The 20,466-nt window shown below is 33.9% G+C and overlaps 1 pseudogene; it reads left to right on the top strand.

Annotated features, from left to right (window-relative positions):
- Positions 1 to 5,548: 5,548 nt before the first annotated feature.
- On the top strand, positions 5,549 to 6,518 carry LOC114081628 (lymphokine-activated killer T-cell-originated protein kinase pseudogene; annotated as a pseudogene).
- The last annotated feature ends 13,948 nt before the right edge of the window (positions 6,519 to 20,466 follow it).

Below are 20,466 nucleotides of genomic sequence, written 5' to 3'. Positions count from 1 at the left end.
GTGGCAATTTTAATATCAGAAAACTGGAGTTCAGAACAGGAATATTTCCTGGGATTAAACAAAAGAAAAGTAAGTAACAATGAAGAGATCTACATACACACAAATGCTAAGATTATGGGCACCCAGCAAAATATCTTCAGAACACAGGAAGAAAAATCTAATATAATTGAAAAAGATATATAAAAATCCAATTATGTTTGGTAATTTGAACACTTTTGTCTTTGTAATCAATCATTAAAGCAATTGGAACAAAAATCCATAAAGAATTAGAAGACCTATACGATACCAACAACAACCTTAACCTAATTGATATTTATAGAACACTTCTTCCACACAGCAAAATATCCATTCTTTTCAAAAAATGTCAAACATTCTCCAAAATAGATGATATTCTGGGCCATAAAATGAACAACAACAGAATTAAAAGAATTAAATGTGTATGTTTCCTGATCAAAACAGAATTAAAGTACAAATAAACATTTCTCAAAAAAATGTTTGGAAAAAAATTAAAACTCTTCTAAATAGTCAATGAGTCAAACTTACAAAGAAAATAAAAATATTTTGAATTGAATGTTAGTGAAAATCCAATATATCAGAACTACTTGGATACAGATAGGTCTGCCTTTGAGGGAATATTTTAGCATTAATTTTATATTAGAAAATTAGAATTTGATTAGAAATTAAAGATCTGGGCTTTTATTTTAATAAAGAATAAATTTCATGTGGAAAGGAAAAGTAGCTAGTATCACAAAAGCAAAAATGAAAAGAACAAAGTTGAAAGACTCTTGCTACAAGATTTTGAGAGTACTATAAATACTCAGGTAATCAAGATAGTATATTATTGCTTGAAATATAGATATATACATCAATGGAATCAACAGTACAAAAAAAAATCCTTGGATAACACAGTCCACTGATTTTCAATAATAATAGAAAAGCAATTCAACAGACAAAAGAGTCATCATTTTTTCAACAAATAATATGAAAAAGCTGCAGATACATTTCAAAATCAAAACAAAATCTCAACCTATACTTCACACCATAAACAAAAATATTAGGTCAAAATGGATAATAAATACAAATGAAAAATCTAAATCTATAAAGATACTGTTTTGTGACTTTAGTTTATGCAAGTATCTCATACTCGGATATCTTCATCAATAATTTCATGTACCATAAGAGAAAAAATTGACAAAAATTTCCCATCAAATTAAAAAAAAAATTAAACTTCAACATTTCAAAAGACTATGGTGAGAACATTAAAAAACAACAACAAATAAGCAATAGACTGGGAGAAAGTATTTGAAAATTATATATTATTAAAAAGTTCTCATGTTCTGAATATATAAAGAATTCTAAAAACTCAATAAGAAGAAACAAACAACCCAGAAAAAGAAAGTTTTGTGAAAGATGTGAATATACATTTTACATATAAAAAAGGACACATGGATAATAAATAGGCACATAAAAAGATGTTCTACATCAGTAGTGCTAAGATAAATTCAAATTAAAACATAACATGATTCTACTACACAACTATTAGAATGACCAAAAAAGAAACCCCCCAAAAACAAACAAAACTAGTTTATAACAATGCCTGTGAAGATATGAAGCAAAGTGGAATCCTTATGCATTATTGGTAAGAATTTTAAAATGGTATGCATTTTGAAAATGAATTCTCAATTTTTTAATTCAAATTCAAATTTAAATAAACATATGGCATAGCAATTCAATTTCTAGATATTTACCCAAGAAAAAGCAAAATATGTTTCCACATAAAAACCTGACCATGCATATAGGGTAATAATATTCATCTCATTCCACTATCCTTCCCTATATACATGTATGATTACACTACTGGTATGACTCTGCACCATATTCAGCCAGAGAAAGAAGTTGTGCTCCATTTGTGTACAATGTGTCAAAATGCATTCTACTGTCATGTATAACTAATTAAAACAATGTTTTAAAAATCTCACCATGATTATTTTTACAGCCCCTCTATTCAAAATCACCAAACACTCGTAGTAAGTCAAATGTATTATCATGGTAGCAAAAAGTGGATCCAATTCATATGGCTTTCAACTGGTGAATGAATAAGTAACTCATAATTCATGCAATGATTCAATACTCAGCAGTAAAAAAGCACAAATGAATGATAAGTGACTAATATGCATATGCTAAATAAAAGAATCTAAGCACACAACTCTGTATACTATGTAATTTCACTGACATTATATGACATTTTTTAAAAGGCAAAACTAGAGAGACAGAAAAAAAGATCTGTAGTTGCCTGGGTCTGAGGGGATGGGAAAGGGTGGATCACTCAGGGGGATATACAAATTTGGAGGAATAATAGAACTGCTCTATATCTTGATCATAGTGGTAGTATGTAATTTTATGAAGTTGCCAAAACTCATAGAACTATATAGTTAAAATGGCAAATCTTCAACTGTAGAAATTATTTATTGAGATTATATCTCAATAAACCTGGATTTAAGAAAAACTAATGGAAGAATTAATATGGAATAATAAAACAATCTCCCCAAAATAGGAAAAAAGGGGCAGATAAGATAAATCAAAAATAAAATAAGCATGATGGTAAAGTCAATTACATAAGTAATTACAAGTGAAATGCAAATGGACTGAATACCCCATCTAAAAGGCCATGATTACTAGACCAATTTTTTAAAAAAACAACCCAAGTGTATTCTGTTATGCTTTAAAAATAAATACACAAAATGATTGAAATCCTAAGAATGAAAAAAATATTATCATGAAAACACTAACTTAAAGTAATTCTATGTGACCATATTAATATCAAAGAAAGTAAACTTAAAAGCAGGAAACATACTAGAGATAAATAGTGGCATTTCATAAAGATAAAGAGGCCAATTCACCAGGAAATTACACCAGTCCTAAATTTTTATATCTGTAATAACAGTTTCGAATAATATGAGCAAACATTGATAGAAGTAAATCAGAAATTGACAAATCTCCAATGGTAGTTTAATACACCTAAGTCTGATACTAGACACAAGAGAAAAAACTCGATAACAAACATGAAAAATTGTACAGAATATTTGAGCAAAATGACTAACCAACTGTATTTACTTGAGATATTTGTAGAACACTGCATCCAATAACTTTAGAATGAATTTTTTTTTCAAGTGCACATGAAATGTTTTCAAAATAGACAATATTTGGTACGTAAAACAAGCCTAAACAAACTCCAAAAACTTGAAACCATAAAAGGATATGTTCTCATACTATGGTGGAATTAGAGTAGAAATTAATTAATAGAAAGATAACTAGAAAATCTGAAAATGCTTGGAAATGAATCAATGCTTTTCCAAATGACCTAATAGTCAAGAAATCACAATGAAAATTGATAACAAAAATGCAACACATCTGGGGCTGGGGTTGTGGCTTAGTGGTGGAGCACTCACCCAGCATGTGTGAGGTACTGGGTTCAATCCTCAGCACAACATAAAAAAATAAATAAACAAAGGTATTGTGTCCATCTACAACTAAAAAAAATTTTTTTTAATGAAACACATCTAAATTTATGTGAGCAAAACAATGTAGGCTGAAGAGTGATTTATTCCCTTTCTAAGCTCCAAATTTCTCTTGCTTGCCTATTCTGAAAATGGAATTGGGCCCTTTAAATATTTTTCTTTGCCAACTGGAGCTTTGTCATTAGAGAGCACTAGAAGTACCTTGTAGGAAGAAAGTATTTTGCTTCCTGGTTTGGGTGTGTGTGTTAGGTAAGCTTCTCCAGCGCGCATGTGTTTTTTTTTTTTCCCTCCAGGACCAAATTTCTGCAGTGTACAGTGAACAGAGGCACTTTCCCTTGGCACCGGCCTCAGGTAGTTGTATAGCAGTGCCCCCAGTGAAACACCTCCCCACTAACATCTTTTGCTGCCACTCCAGAGGGTAGATTTCTAACACATTTTGCCTTTAAGGGACAACATCAAGGTCTGTCATTCAGTAAGCCCTAGCAGTGCAGCAAGGTCTGGATCTCAGGTCTCCTTGGTCTCTTCTTTAGGTGTGATATCTGAGTGTAAGAGGAGTGGCTCTTTCCTTTATTTGCTATGCCTATATTATTTAGAATCCTCTTTACTTCTTGCTAGCCAATCTCTCATTACTCAAACACCCTTGTATGGTTAATAATTCTTTATACTAAAACATTTGCAGTTTAAATTGTTGTATGGGTCATCTCTTCTGATTGAATTTATTAATTTGCAGTACTTAATGGGAATCCAACTTTACTTGGGTGTATTAGAATAACAACAACAAAAAAATATTCATTTGTAAGTTACCATCTCAGAGGTTTGAAAAAGAACAGAACATGGAAAGAAATTAATAATAATGAAAACAGGAAGTGATGGAATAGAAAGCTGACAAAAAAATCGACAAAGTCAAAATTGTTTTCTTTGAGAATATTCAACTAGATAAATTCTTATCAAGATCAATCAAAAGAGAAAAAAGAATGAAAGTATGGGCTGGGGACGTGACTCAGTGGTAGAGCATTTGCCTAGCATGTGCAAAAGCCAAAAAGAGGGGGGGGGAAAGGAAAAGGAAAAGAAGAAGAGTAAAAATATAAATTACTAATATCAGAATTAAAGGGAAATAAAACTATATATGTCCTACAGACATAAAAGAGAATAGAGAGATATTTTAAACAATTTTATACAGATAAATTTGACAAACTATGCAAAATAATTTTTAATAAAACCCAAGTTATCTTAATTGATCAAAGGAAAATCATAAAATCGGAATCACTGTTGAACATATTAAATCTATAATTTATCCCCAAAGAAAATTTCAAGTCTGATGTCTTTCAGAAAGGTAATTTCATCAAAATATTTAAGAAATAAATAATTATCAGTCCTACCCAATTTCTTTTAAGGAATAAAGAGAACAATTTTTTTCCTAGCTCATTTTGAAGCTATCATAACCCTGACACAAAAATATGACAAAGACATTACAAGAAGAGAAAATTATAAGGCTTATGAACATATGCACAAAAATTAAAACAAAGTATTAGATAGTTAAATCCAGAGAATAAATACAAAGAATAATATATTATGACCAAATTTGGCTTTTTTTCAGAAGTAAAAATTGGTTTAAACTTTGAAAGTTAATCAGTATTATTCATCTTATCAACATAATAAAGGTGAAAACCATAGGACCACCTCAACAAATACAAAAAGACCTCCAATTAAGTTAGCCACTAGTTCATAAGAAAACTCAGCAAATTGGGGATAGGAGAGAACTTTTTTATTTATTTTTTTTTTTTATTTTTTAGTAGATGGACACAATTTCCTTTATTTTTATTTATTTATTTTTATGTGGTGCTGAGGATGGAACCCAGTGCTTCATGCATGAGAGGCTTTTCTTTTGTAGCTCCACCACTGAGCTATGACTCCAGCCCCAGAAGAGAACTTCTTTAAGATGATAAAGGATATATATTAAAATTCTAGGGCCGAAGGTGAGCGACACCGGTGCGGATTGGAGAGCTACCTGACCTAGAGTGGTTGTTACAATGGAAGGAACTGATAATTTCAAGACACCAAGCAAATTATCTGAAAAAAAGGAAATTTGTGTTATGTTCAACTCCATATATAACTATCCTTGCCTCTCCATTTATGCAGAAGCTTGGCTTTGGGACTGGGGTAAATGTTTACCTAATGAAAAGATCTCCAAGAGGTTTGTCTCATTCTCTTTGGACTGTGAAAAAGATTAATCCCATCTGCAGTGATGATTATCGGAGTATATTCTAAAAGAGACTAATTGATGAGGCTAAGATTTTGAAAAGCCTTCATCATCCAAACATTGTAGGTTATCATGCTTTTACTGAAGCCAGTGATGGCAGTCTGTGCCTTGCTATGGAGTATGGAGGTAAAAAGTCTCTAAATGATTTAATAGAGGAGCAAAATAAAGACAGCCAGGATGCCTTTCCAGCAGCTGTAATTTTAAAAGTTGCTTTGAACATGGCAAGAGGGCTAAAGTATTTGCACCAAGAAAAGAAACTGCTTCATGGAGACATAAAGTCTTCAAATGTTGTAATTAAAGGTGATTTTGAAACAATTAAAATCTGTGATGTAGGAGTCTCTCTACCATAGGATGAAAATATGACTGTGACTGATCCTGAGGCCTCTTACATTGGTACTGAGCCATGGAAGCCCAAGGAAGCTTTGGAGGAAAATGGCATTATTACTGATAAGGCAGACATATTTGCATATGGCCTTACTCTATGGGAAATAATGACTTTATCTATTCCACACTTTAATTTTTATGATGATGATGATGAAGATAAAACTTTTGATGAAGGTGACTTCAATGATGAGGTATATTATGCAGCTTTGGGAAACAGGCTACCTATTAATATGGAAGAACTGGATGAATCCTTCCAGAAAGTAATTGAACTCTTCTCTGTATGCACTAATGAAGATCCTAAAGATGGTCCCTCTGCTGCACACATTGTTGAAGCTTTAGAACTAGATGGCCAGTGATCATGTTCATGACCACCTCACCATGTGTGGTTTGTGTCTATAACTGTTCTGTTTATTTGGATACATTTATATAGTTACTATGATGATCTACACAGTTACTAGTCTCTGAAAGAGGCCTATTGTAGGACCATAGTATTGTTAACATTTGAATTACTTCTTAAGGCTATTTTTTATATTTGCATGATAAGCACTCAGTATTATACTGGATTTTCTGTGAAGTTTAAAAAACTAGCTCTGCAGTCTCTTAAATGTTGCTTATATAGAGTTAAAACACTAGCTATAAATGTTGTAAACTGTCTAATATTAATTTGAATTGGATGACCATAACTTTTACTAATGATAGTTGTTACATATTTTCTTTTTATGGATCTATTCAAATTAGCACTTTATACAGTGCAAAAGCCTGCATTTGCTTCTATTTTTTGGCTGATGTACTTATTAAATGGTCACTAGAACTTGAAGAAAAAAAATGACTCAATAGAAAACTCCTTGGGTAATTTGATTCTTTGGCTTATCTTGCTGTCTTGGATCTCCCCAGTCTTAGTTGTTTACTTAATTTACTTAATGTATTTTCTGTACTGATCCCTTTTTTAGTTTTTATTTATTAATCTATACTGTATTTCAAGGTTGTATAAAAATAATAGAACTCAAGAAGGGCAATACAAAATAAAGGATAGTTTTCATACTGAAAAAAAAATTAAAAATAAAAATAAAAATTCTACTGTTACATATCTAATGATTAAATGTCAAGTGCTTTCTCTGAGTTCAGAAATAATTCAAGTATATTTAATTACACTATTAATCATTGCCTCTGTGGGTTCTTGTTAGTGTAAGAAGGCAATAACAACAACAAAAATTGTAAGGTATAAGTAATGGAAAGAAGGATCTAAAGCTGTCATTCTGGATGACATGGTTTAAACATAAAAAACTCAAAAGAATGTAATACACATTTAGCATTAGTAAATTCACTTAGATCACTGGATATAAAACCTAAGGTATATATGTATTTGCAAAAAGAATTGATAAATAAAATAATATTTAAGCAATTAATTTCATTGGAAAACATCATATTTCTAGAAAAAAAAACTGAGGAAAGACATGCAAGACCACAAAACTGAAAACTACAGAATATTTCAGGGAAAATTAAAGATCTATATAGAAGACTAGATATACCATGCTCATGGATTTGCAGATTCAATATTGTAAAGATGTCAATTCTCCCTAAATTAACTTATCAATTCCATGCAATCTCAGCCAAGATCTCATTGTGTTTTTCTGTGGAAATTTATTAGGGGCATCTAAAATTTATAAGGGGATGAAAATGGCCTATAATAGTCAAGAAATCAAGAAGAAGACATTGGTGGAGAATTTACTAACATCATATATTAACATTTAACATAAAGTGATATTGGCCAAATTATATTGTGTGGATGTACTAATATGTAACAACAAATTCCACCATTATGTACAATTATAGTGCACCAATAAAAAATGTGCTGGGAGAGCTAGATGCAGTGGCACATGCCTGTAATCCCAGGGGCTTGGGAAGCTGAGACAGGAGAATCGTGAGTTCAAATCCAGCCTCAGCAAATAGTGAGGTGCTAAGCAACTCAGTAAGACCCTGTCTCTAAATAAAATACAAAATAGGGCTGGAGATGTGGCTGAGTGGTTGAGTGCTCCTGAGTTCAATCTCTGGTACCAAAAAAAAAAATGTGGAGGGAAAACATTTTAATTTGATTTTTAAAAATTCTTACTATAAAGCTACACTATTTAAGACAGAGGGGTATTTATGTGATGATATATAAAATAGACCGGTAGAAGAGAAGGGCCTAGAAATAGGCCACACATATATAGTAACCTGATGCATAACAAAGATGCCATTGCAATTTTGTGGTGATAAGATTTCTTTTTTTTTCCCAATAAATTGTGCTGAAGAGCAATTGGATAATTCATGACAGAAACAGACTTTAACTCTACTGTCTTGGTCCATTTTTTTACTGCTATAACAGAATGCCAAATATTGGGTAATTAATAAAGAAAATAAATTTATTTCATTCACAGTTCTGGAGGCTTGGAAGTCCAAAATCAAGGGGATGCATCTGGTAAGGCTCTTCTTGATGCATCATAACAAGGCAGAAAGACTCACGTAGTGGGAGAGTGTGCACAGGAGAGAGAGAGAGAGAGAGAGAGAGAGAAATAGGAAATAGAGAAACCTGCTTTTACCAGAAACCCTTCTGCAAATAATGGCATTATTCCATTCATGAGGGCAAAGCCTATTTCACACCATTTACAAAAGTTAATTCCAATAGGATTGTAGGCCTAAATGTGAAAAAAATAACAGTAATATTCTACAAGAGGGGTTGTAGATAGTAAACATTTTCAGCTTTGTGGGCCCTAGGGTCCCCAGCTGAAACTACTTGGCTCTGTTCTTAGTAAAAAAGACCCCTAAGAACATGAATCATAAAAGAAAATATTAATAAAGTTCTGAAGTTTTGTTTATCAAAAGACATTATTAAGAGAATGGAACAGCAAGACAAAATCTAGTAAAAGATTTGCTATATATATGCATATGTATCAGAGTAGGGATATGTACACATATCATATATTTTGCATATCCGTGATACCTAAAGAATGCTTATAAATCAATAAGGAAAAGGCAAGTAAATCAACAAACAAAATGAGCAAAAAACTTGAGTTGGCATTTTACAAAAGAGAATATCAATATGGACATATGTCATTAAAAGATGTTCCATATAATTAGTTATCAGTAAACTACAAATAAGAATAAACCATAAAGAGGTATCAATATAAGACAGAATCGCTAGCTAAAATGAAAAACACTAACAATATGAAGTGTGGAAAGGCCATGGAGCAGCTAGAATAGGAAATTTTATATAATACAAATGAGAGTGTAAATTTGTACAACCAGTTTGAACTGCTGAAGTCTACTAAAACTTCCACTATGACCTAGAAATTCTAATACTAGGTATATAAGAGAGGGGTATAGATATGTAAAGCAAAAGGAATGTGTAGGACCATTCACAGCAGTTTTCTTTATGATTAGCCATAAACTGGAAATAACTCAGATGTCTATCAACAGCAGAATTGATAAACTGTGGTACACTCATACAATGGAATACCATACAGCAATAAGAATTTTTTAACACTGATGAGTATAGAAGACATGATACCAAAGAAAAGACAAGACATGAAATTGGAAAAAGCAGTATGGGTCCAACTCTACAAAATTCATGATCAGAAATAATAATCTATGGTGATTAAAGTAAAAATAGTGATTACTTATGGTGTAGACACAATGGAGCATTCTGGGTAGCAGAAATATTTTGTATCTTGGTGGTTACATGAGTAATATGTATGTAAAACTTATTATAATTTGATAATTTATCATTTGTGCATGTTTTGTCTATCTTAATTTACAACCAAAATTTTAAAAGTCAAGAAATTTACACAAACATATTTTCATTGAAAGATTCAAATAATACCAAAATACTGACAGTAAAGACATTAATCTTGCCATTATTTCCTACTCTTTCTCACTATTCTCCCTAGAGACTACAATTGTGAGCATAAGTCCTAATTATCTATGTGTATGTAATATTAGAAATTCATTTTTGTGAGCTGGGATTTTGGCTCAGTGGCAGAGCACTTGCCCGCAAGTATGAGGCACTAGGTTCGATCCTCAGCATCACATGAAAATAAATAAATAAAATAAAGATATTGTGTCCATCTGCAACAAAAAAATTGTTAAAAACCTTTTTTTGCTTATAATTTAATCTTACTTTTCAAAATATGTCTCCCAGATCTTTGTATGTTTAAGTGCACATCATCCTCATTTTTAAATAGCTGCATAATGTTCCAAACTATAAAAGTCATATAATTTAATCATCTCCTTACTAATTGAAACTTCAATTATTTCTAATTTTTCACTATTTAAAACAATACTGCAAGAAGCATATGTCAATATTCTTAGAGCACACTACAAATATATTGATTTGCACTATGCACAATTAATTTCTGTAGGCTAAAATTGTAGAAATAATATTGTTGACTGAAGGAAAATTATAGTGCAAAAATTTAGGTACATTTTGCCAAATTGTCTTGAAGTAGGTATTACAAGTTATATTCTAACCAACTGTCCATAAAAATATCTAATTTCTCACATGTTTATAACTGGATGTATCAATCTTTTAAAATTTTGCCAGTAAGGACAAAACAAACAAAAAACCCCTGAAACTCATTGTTGTTTTAAGTTATATTTCTATGCATCATTTACATTTCCTGTGAAAGTGACTATATTTTTTCCTCATGTTTTTACTAGTCTTCCTATTTTAATTGATTATTTTGGACTTTATTATGAATAATAAATATATTTTAATAGATATTGAAAATATTTTCTCTTAGTTTGCCACTTGTAAATTTTCTTTTTTTTTTTTCACATGGCATTGTCTAGGACTCTCACAATAATATTGAACAAGCTTTAGTGGAAAAACTTTTATTCATCATTAGATGTGAGGCTGGTGTATGCATATATCACTCATTAAGATAAGAAAATTTCTCTGTAATTCTGTTGAACTAAAATGGCTTGCTTTCTACTTAAAAATGGTAGTGTCACCACAGGTGGTGGTAAATGCCTTTAATCCCAGGAACTCTGCAGGCTGAGGCAAGAAGATCACAAGTTTGAGGTCAGCCTGGGCAACTTAGCAAGTCCCACCTCAAGTTTTTAAAAAATAAAAATAAAAAGGGCTGTTGTTTATTGGTACAGTACCCCTGGATTTCCCCCAGTGTTGTAAAAATAAAACTAATATTATATAACATAAAAATACAAGTGTCCAATTGCATCACATATTTTTGCATTCCTTAAGATAATTATACTTTCTTTAATTTGAATATAATGATTTGCATTAATATATGCTGAATTTCAAATCAGCCTTGGATACCTGAGATAAATCCTACTTATATTTTAAGAATGTATTCTGAAAAGTCAAAGTCTAATGTTTTCTCTAATATGCAGAAGCTATAGCAAAACAAGAGAATTTAGAAAAGGGGGGACACCAGAAAATGGAAGGGATATCATTTAATAGAGAAGAGTGGTTGAAGGGAAGTGGAGAGAGATGGGAAAGGGGAAGAACAGAAGAATGAGGTTGACCAAATTATGCTGTATGCATGTGTGAATGTACCACAGTGAATTCACCTTTATCTATACCTATAAAGTACCAATTTATAAAAACAATAAACAGATGGGTGGAAGGCAAATAGAGTAGAGGAGGGGGAATCCGGGTGAGAGGGCAGGGGAGAAAGGAAGGAAAAGAAGAGGCACTGGGGACTGGTAGGAAACAAATTACATTCCATGCATGTGTGATTATGTAAATATGAACCCTACTATCATGTATATCTACAATGTACTAATAAAAAATTTTAAATAAAGTTAAAAAAATTCTGTGTTCATTTTGCTAATACTTAGAATTTCTATATCTGTGTTCATGAATGAGTGTATGTTTTCCTTATATAATTTTAATAGCCAAACCATGTTAGCACCCACATAAGTGAATCAGCAAGCTTTCTATTTTTCCATATTTTGTGTTAATTAATATAGCATAAGAATTACTTGTTCCCTACTTTTAGAACTATCTGTGTTTGATGACTGTTATAGTCTGAATGTTTGTGTCTCCCCTGAACCCTCAACACAGTTCATTTGTTGAAACTGAATCCCCAGTGCAATACTATTATGAAGTGGGGCCTTTAGGGAGGTGGTTAAGCCATGAGGGCAAAGCACTCATTAATGTGATTAGTGCTCTTACAAAAGAGGCCTGAGGGTACTTATTTGTCCCTTCCACCACAGGAGGACACAAATAGAAGGAGGCATTAATGAAGCACAGAGAAACCTTAGCTAAACCCTGAATATGGTGCTTTGATCTTGGATTTCCCAGGCTCCAGAACTGTAAGCAATAACACTTTTGTTGTTTGTAAGTTACACAGTCTAAGATATTTTGTTATAGCAGCCTAAATGGACTAAGACAGGGCCCTTTTATAGATTGATTTTTGATAACCCTTTCAAAATATTCCATGTGTTTTATATCATTGTTTGTTATTTTAAAGTGGATATTTCCTTTTGGATCTATTTTCTCAATTTTAATGATTTATATTTTCTAAAAATATTTTAATATAGATTTTTAAAAATTTACTAGCTTAAACTTCATATTCATCTTGGAGCAGTGGTGCACACCTGGAATCCCAGTAACTCCAGAGGCTGAGGCAGGAGAATTGCAAGTTCAAGGCTAGTCTCAGTAACTTAGTGAGACCCTGTCTCAAAACAAATTTAAAAAACAAGCTGAGGATGTAGCTCAGAGGTGAGGAGTACCCCTGGGTTAAATCCTTATAACCATAAAAAAAAAAAAAATCTACTCCATACTGTAATTTCTAATGCTGATATTCTTTCTCCCCACCCCCACTACATTCCAGACTTTTAACATTTTGATTCTTTTCAAAGAGTAAACGTTTCAGCTTTTTTTTCTGCAACCCCCCCCCCATTTATTTCTGGGTTTTTCTTTAGTAATACCCTTCCTTTCTTTTCCCTTATATTTTTTTGCGTTCCTGGTTAGCCATTTCTTCTGAGTATTTGTGGGTTTTAATTTGTGTTGTTTTCACTGTCACTCTTGTTGTAGTGGTTCAGTGTACTGGCTCTGGATCACACTATCTTGGTATAAATACCAACTCTGTTATTTATGGACTGTGTGCCCTGGGGCAGCTTATTTAACAAAGCTTTGTTTCAGTCTCATCTGTGAAATGAGATGATAATGGAATTAAACTCTCAAGATTATTGGGAAAATAAAAAGACAATTTATGAAGATCACTTAGCACAATTCTGGTTTGCATAGTCATGTTCAACACTTTTTAGGAATTTTCATTTCTAAATAAGAGCATTTCAAATTTCTTTTTAATAAAGTTATTTAAAGAAGTGGTTTCTATGGCTAAGGTTATAATTTTTTTCTCATTTGTTTATTGATTCCAAAATTTATTACAGTGTGATCAAACATGATTTCTTATCTGGGAATTCATTAACAATTTATTTGTGTTTTTAGCAACTAGTTAATGTTTCATGTGTGTTTGAAGAAATTGTGCATTCACTCTTTATTGTGTACAAAGTCCTTTATTCTATCATTTCATTATTGTGTTATTCAAAGTCTACCCTTAACTTTTTTCTCCCTAATCTGTTACTTTCTGAGATATGTATTAAAGTCTTCCAAAATGGCTGTGTATTTTTCTTTTCTACTTATGTTTTTACCAGTTTTTACTTAGAAGTTATATTTGTGACTTTTGATGATATAATGTGAGATTTATGAAGGTTCATTATTAGCAAAGCTTCTTATGGAATGGTATTATTCCCCAATATGAATTATCTTGTTGAATCCTTTCACATCAAATTCTTTCTTGTCCAGCATGGTTATCATGTTTCTTTTTAGTAGTAGTTGCCTGATTTATCTTTGCATGTTCTTTTATTTTCAACTTCCTTCTTAGATGTGCTTCTAAATAATTTATAATAGATGTTTCACCAAATTTGGGGTTCTTTTTATTGAAGAATTTCATCCATTTGTTGTATAATTACTGATGGTTTGAATTTTTTTCTTGCCAACTGATTGTGTGTGTGAGTGTGTACCATGGTTTTAGAACTTCCCTCCTATCTGTTCAACATGGCTTATCCCTGTCATTCTTACGTTGCAATTATGTAGAACAGGAGCTGTCCTCCTGCTCCTTCTTTTAGTAAATAAAATTTTATTAAAACACAGGCGTGCCATTCATTTACCTCTTATCTATGGCTGCTTTCACATGACAGCAGCAGAGTTGAAGTTGTAACAAAAGACTGTATGGGCTACAAAACCAAAGTTATTAACTTTCTGTCCCTTTATAGAAAACGTTTGCCAATAACTAATCTAGATTTTAATTTTATGTTAATAATTTTAAACATATGCCATATCCAGACAACAAGTTAAATACTTTCTTCACTGATTCTTGAACTTCATATCTACATACTTTTTAAAAAATGTTTTTTAGTTGTTGATAGACCTTTGCTTATTTATATGTGGTGCTGAGAACTGAACCCAGTGCCTCACACATGCTAGGCAAGTGTTCTACCCCTGAGCTACAACTCCAGCCCCTCTTCATCCTTCTTGAATTCATTATTTATTTTGTCGAAGTTCATCTGACAGTGATCCTTTCAAAGAGAATCTATTGCTGATACATACCTTCTCAATTTTTCATATACATATCTTCTCATTTTTGGGGGGGCTGGGGTTATGGCTCAGTGGTAGAGTGCTTGCCTAACCATGCAAAGCCCTGGGTTCCATCCTCAGCACCACATAAAAATAAATAAAATAAAGGTGTTCTGTCCAACTACAACTAAAAAATAATAATTTTTTAAAATCAAGTTTTTAAGTTTTAATATAACTTTTAATTATTTTCATGGATATAGTATCTGAACTTCTTTGAGGCTAATTACTACATTTGTTATCCAAGAATGTATTTTTACTTACAGAAATCTTATAAAATAAAACTTATCATTTCCTTTTATTTATTAAATTTTTTTCCTTAGGTATTATTCTTCTATTTACTGAGCTTGGTGACTCTAAAAGCATTATTAGTCTTATATTTGATTATTCTTGTACTTTCCAAATGAGAATCCTTGTTAGTGCTCTACTTCTGCTTAGTAAGGGCTAGCTGGTGCTTATAGTGGAAGGAAAGGGCATACTGCTAGCAGAAGTTAGCTTCAGTTATGAGTGAGGAGCCTCCCTGTCCTTCCTGGGGTCCACTACAACTGTTCTGTTCTTTGGCTCCCAAGACCTATAGGGAACCAAAGACCAACCCATGGGCAGTACAATCAGGTGAAGGGAAGGAGTCTAGCTGTGTCTCAATTAATCACTCTGGTTATTACCCTTGGGCCTGCGATTCACTGAATGGGCTCCCTCTGAGCTTGGAGCTTTCCTGAAATTTCTTCTGCCTCCTCAGAAGTCTGGAGCCTATGAGTATTTAGGGTATAGTTATTTTGGTTTGTTTTTCCAAGATTTGATACCATCTTCTAAAATTTTCTGCCATATCTACAGCACTTTTTATTCCAAGTCCTATTACCAGTTAATATCCCTCCATACTTCTCTCTCAGTCTTTTCTGTTATCTCATAACAGATTTTGTAGACACTCAGCTTCCTGCAATCTGACATCTTGATTTAATCTTCATACACAGACATGCCCATTCATTTACCTATTGTTACCAAAGAATTTTTACCAATTAACTCTTTCAAAACACCTTTAAATATAATTTATGGGTGGTAACCTATGATCTTGCCATTTTTATTTTAAAATATTTTAAAAGATACTCAGAGTATGTTTGACACAAATAAACGTGAAGCCCTAGTCTAATAATATTTCTGAGAGGATTCAAAACGATAAGATGACTTCCGTGAATTGAAGTGGAAAGGGGCATGAGACTTGAGTTGCTTGGCTTTGAAAACAGATTGCATAGTCTATTCAATTTTTTAAAAGTATTCTTTCATGGGGCGGGAGACATTGGTTGTAGAAGAGCTATATTTTTTTGTCATTTTTTTTCCCACCTGAAATATTGAGCAGCAATCAGTGACATATGCGACATTTTCAGACAGAAACATCTAGCTATCAAGCTTATCCTGTTTTGGAATTCTACCATCATCCCTGCCTGCTGTGGAGCCTGTTCAAAGTCATCAGGAGCTAAACTTCAGCAGCTTGAAGTGATTAGGGGAAAACTTCCTAGTGTGGGTAGAAAGCATAGGCCCTGACCCCTACATTATCTGGGTTTTTAAGTCCCTACAAAGAATGGGACTTCTTCCCTACATCTTCTTTTAGGGACCCCAGGAAGGACATGGATTTGAAATTCCTATGAATAGTCTTTGAAATTTCCCAACTAATTTTGAGCATCTTCCCTTCCTCCTCCTTTTTCAGTGATGGGATAGGGTTGAGTTTTGGAAGAGTTGTCTGTCAGACATCTCGGTATATTCCCAGAACTGACTCTCTCTCTCTCCCTCTCTCCACCCCTCCACCTTGGCATCTGTTAAATCTCTCATTTCCTTTGCTTCTTGTAGGTCAAAGTTTTCCCCTTGCCATCCAGTACCTGCTGTGCCCTGGTTTTAAACACCCAAAGTTTCACTATCCTTCCATGCTGATCAAGAAATCTCAGGTGGCAGTTATCTCAGTGCAGTGTGGCTCTTGGTGGCATGACCTGTACGTAGCCAATTTTAAGAGGGGATGCTATAACCAGGATGCTGCTGTTTTTGCTTTTGTGTCACTTGTTTTTTTCAAGGTTCCTATCATTGTTGGGGTCCTTGTCCTCTACAATTACCTCCATTTTTCCTTTTCCCTTTTCTACCTCCTCAGAAGTAGAAAAGAAGGGGAGAAATCATATGTATTTGGCTCTTTATATGTATACAGAATCATGCTATTTTCACAAATACTTTTAATTGAATCCTCAGTAGAACTTGTGTGAGGGAGTTATTATCCCCACCTTTACCAGTAAATAATGGAGGCCCAAAGAGGTAAAGGAGGTCTGAGGTCACAGAAGCGGCTAGAGTAGGGCCAGGATTGAGTTCTGGATACTAACCTTTGATGCCCAGGTACCCTCCCTGAGATTGAGCCTCAAACCTGGCTGGCAAAAGGGTGTATATCTAAATCCAGATGATAAACTGGAGGCTAAAGGGAGAATGTAGAAAACTCTTTTCCTTAAGAGAAACAGGTCTGGCTGAGGGCCTTTAACACAGGAGACTTGTAGCACCAGATAGCAAACTGAACAGACAAAACTGGCTGCTGTGGAAAGTTTTATAGAGTCATGGAGGCAAGAATTCATGAATTTTAAATGCAAATTAAGTAAGTTCTCAGCTCCTGCATTATTACTATAGATATGCTATTGAGGTTTCTTATTAGCCCATTTGTTTTTATTTCTTGGCCTATACAAAAGGAGACTTTCCAAATTTAGTAAGTCAATTCAATAAACATTTATTACCTGGCTACTTTATGGTAGGGACTATATTATGTCTTGCAGATACAGAGAATAAAAACACACTTCCTTACCTCATGTAGTTCATAGTATATGGAGCCATGGACAGGAAGGGTAGATAGATACAAGAAATATCAAGTAAGCCTACAATGAGATAGCATCTAAGACAGATCTGTACCAGGTACTACGGGACCACAGAAAATAGCTCTAACTCAACTTGGGTGGAGGTATGGGTTGGGTAGGGAATGGACAAGGGAAGACTTCTGAGAGGATGCAATTCTTGACAGACAGGTGAGACCATTAGACGGTCAGGACCATAACTGTATGCATAAGAATCTTTTGGAGGAAGAGAGATTCACAACAAATTAAGGGAGCAGTGGAAACCTGTTCTGAGGTCTGAGAAGACAAATCAGTTGCTAGAAATGCATTGGCATCTAAATGAACGTTTCATTCCCTAGGTTTCTTCCAGTGTCACTGAGGTCACTTGTTATGTCTGTTCCTGGAGTTCTGGGTGGTTTTTCTGGATTTCCCCAAGCTTGGGCTGATGATCTGTTCATCCTCCTTTGTGTCCCCTAACTCTGGCTCATCTGAAAATTACTTAATTTCTATTGATCCCTGGGCCTATTGCTTCTGCCATTACTAAGCAACTATCTTATCTTCTTAAGCCCTGTCGTTGTCTTCTCACCGTTTCTGCTTACTCATTGCTTCTACCGGTTGCTGTTGTCTTAATGGTTTCTAAGGTCCGCTTTCCCTTGTGTGTCTTTCAGCTACTGTTTTTACTGCCAACGGTCTAACCCTCTCTATCATGTTCATATTCTCTAAGAAAGGAAACGATATTCTAATTACTAACATCTTTCTTGGACATAGCTCATATATTCAGTCAGCTCAGAAGCCACTTGTCTAGCTAGGAGATTAGTTTCCTTGGTATTGGATGCTGCACTTTGTTCAAATCATGAAGCCAGGGCTGCAAGAAACAAGGATGGAGCTTATACCAACACAGTCAGCCTTAAGCAGAATTGTGGAGATGGCAGACAACTGGAGGCTTGGCAGATTCAGAAGAATGGCACTACAGACACAATTAGAGTCACTACAAATGGGGGGAAAATAAAACAAACCAAAACCAAAAACAACAACAAAAACTAAGCTAACATCAACCACAACATTACCTTGGCATAACTTCAGATGATAGTAAGGGGAAAATGATGAATAAAAGTAGAAAGTTCCTGGGAATAAACATGTTTGTGTACAAGAAAAAGCAGAGGAAATAGAGCTATCCTACAGAAGGATAGTCTATTAATGGGAAATGACTTTTCCTGAGGTCCATATCAAGACTGTTAGTCTGAAGATCTTTTTTTCTCAGACGCAGGGAAGGTGACATGAAGAGTATGATGAGGGTGATGGTTACTTGGCCTGGCCAGGATGACACATATTGCTATTCAATTATGTCAAAGTGAAACTGCTTGGTAGATGTGGTTCACTAAAGGAGATTCGCCTGAAAAATCTGTGTGGGTTTCATCCAATCAGGTGAAAGGCCTTAAGAGCAGAACTGAGATTTTCCTGAGGAAGAAATTCCACCTGTACAATAGCATCGACTCTTGCCCAAGTCTGGCTGGCCTGCCCAACAGATTTCAGATTTGCCAGCTGCCTTGACCCACAAACTATCCTTCTTCAGTTCATTTCAAGACACATTTAAGTACCTAATGTGTACAAATTATTATGTTGGGACATAAAAATATATTATTGGGTCACAGGAAAGATACACCCCAAGTGACCCATCTCCTCCAGCCATGCCCAGCTGCCTACAGTTACCACCAAGTCATTCAAACTCAGGTAGATTGATTAGGTTATAGCTTTCACAATCCAATTATTTCAGCTCTGAACATTCCTGCATTAACAGGAGCTTTTGGTGGTGGTGGTGGGGGGGGGGGCGCCTCATTTCCAAACCATAACCCATTTAAACTTTATCATTATCTATTCACTCCAATTAGGCCAGTCTCCTGCTGTATTTTCTCATGTATGCTCATATTCTTGCTTATAGTCATACTGCTTTTCCTTCTGACTTGCTTCTACTCTTTCTTCTACTTTTCTAAATTCCTTCTCTCTAATCACACTCTAGCTCCTGCTCAAGTTCCCCATGAAGCCACTTTTCATTGCTTTAGTTCCTTATGTTCTTTTGTCTGAACTCCCTCAGTCATTATTAGCTATGACATTCACTGAGGTTCTTAATCTTACATCTCACCTAACACTGTTTTGTAGACAGTACCCACCATTAGTAAGTATAAATTTGCAAGTACAAATTTGGGTATTCAAGAAATGGTACATTTTTACATTTTCTTTAAGTCAAATTAAATTCATCTCAGACTGAAGTCATCCCAACCTCAATTCTGCTGGAGAAGAAGGAAATACAATCTCAGTTTTTATTGAGTTTCCTCTCTTCATAGGATTGCACTAGAGTCTGGAAGACTTATGTTGAGCCTAGAATATAGGAAAAGATGGATTTTTGACATCATTATTATTCAAAGGTATATGATACCTAGAAGTTGGTAGACAACTCCTCTGCTTGTGGAGCTGACAAGGGCAAGAGGATCAGCATCATGCATCCACCTGAGATGAGGATATCTCCCTGGGGTGCTTCTAGGAAGCAAGGCTGGTATTTCTACTATTGGAACTCTAATTTTTTACTTTGTTCCAGTTTGGGGAGGGTAATTTTTTTCTATAATTCTATCTGTACACAACCCTTTCTTCCTTATTTCTCTTTGTTTCTCTGTCCTCAGATGTGTTTACATTTTCAACTCCCTAATAAAATATTCCCAAGGACCAAGGAATCTGGAAGATTTGTATAGCATTCTGAGGTTCCAACATAGTAGTTTGTACACAGGAGATACTTCAAAGTGCCTTGAAATGAACTAAAGAAGG

Source organism: Marmota flaviventris, chromosome 2 (genome assembly GCF_047511675.1).
Source record: "Marmota flaviventris isolate mMarFla1 chromosome 2, mMarFla1.hap1, whole genome shotgun sequence".
Lineage (NCBI taxonomy): Eukaryota > Metazoa > Chordata > Mammalia > Rodentia > Sciuridae > Marmota > Marmota flaviventris.
Note: the sequence above shows the minus strand (reverse complement) of the source record. Positions and strands in the feature narration are given on the sequence as shown.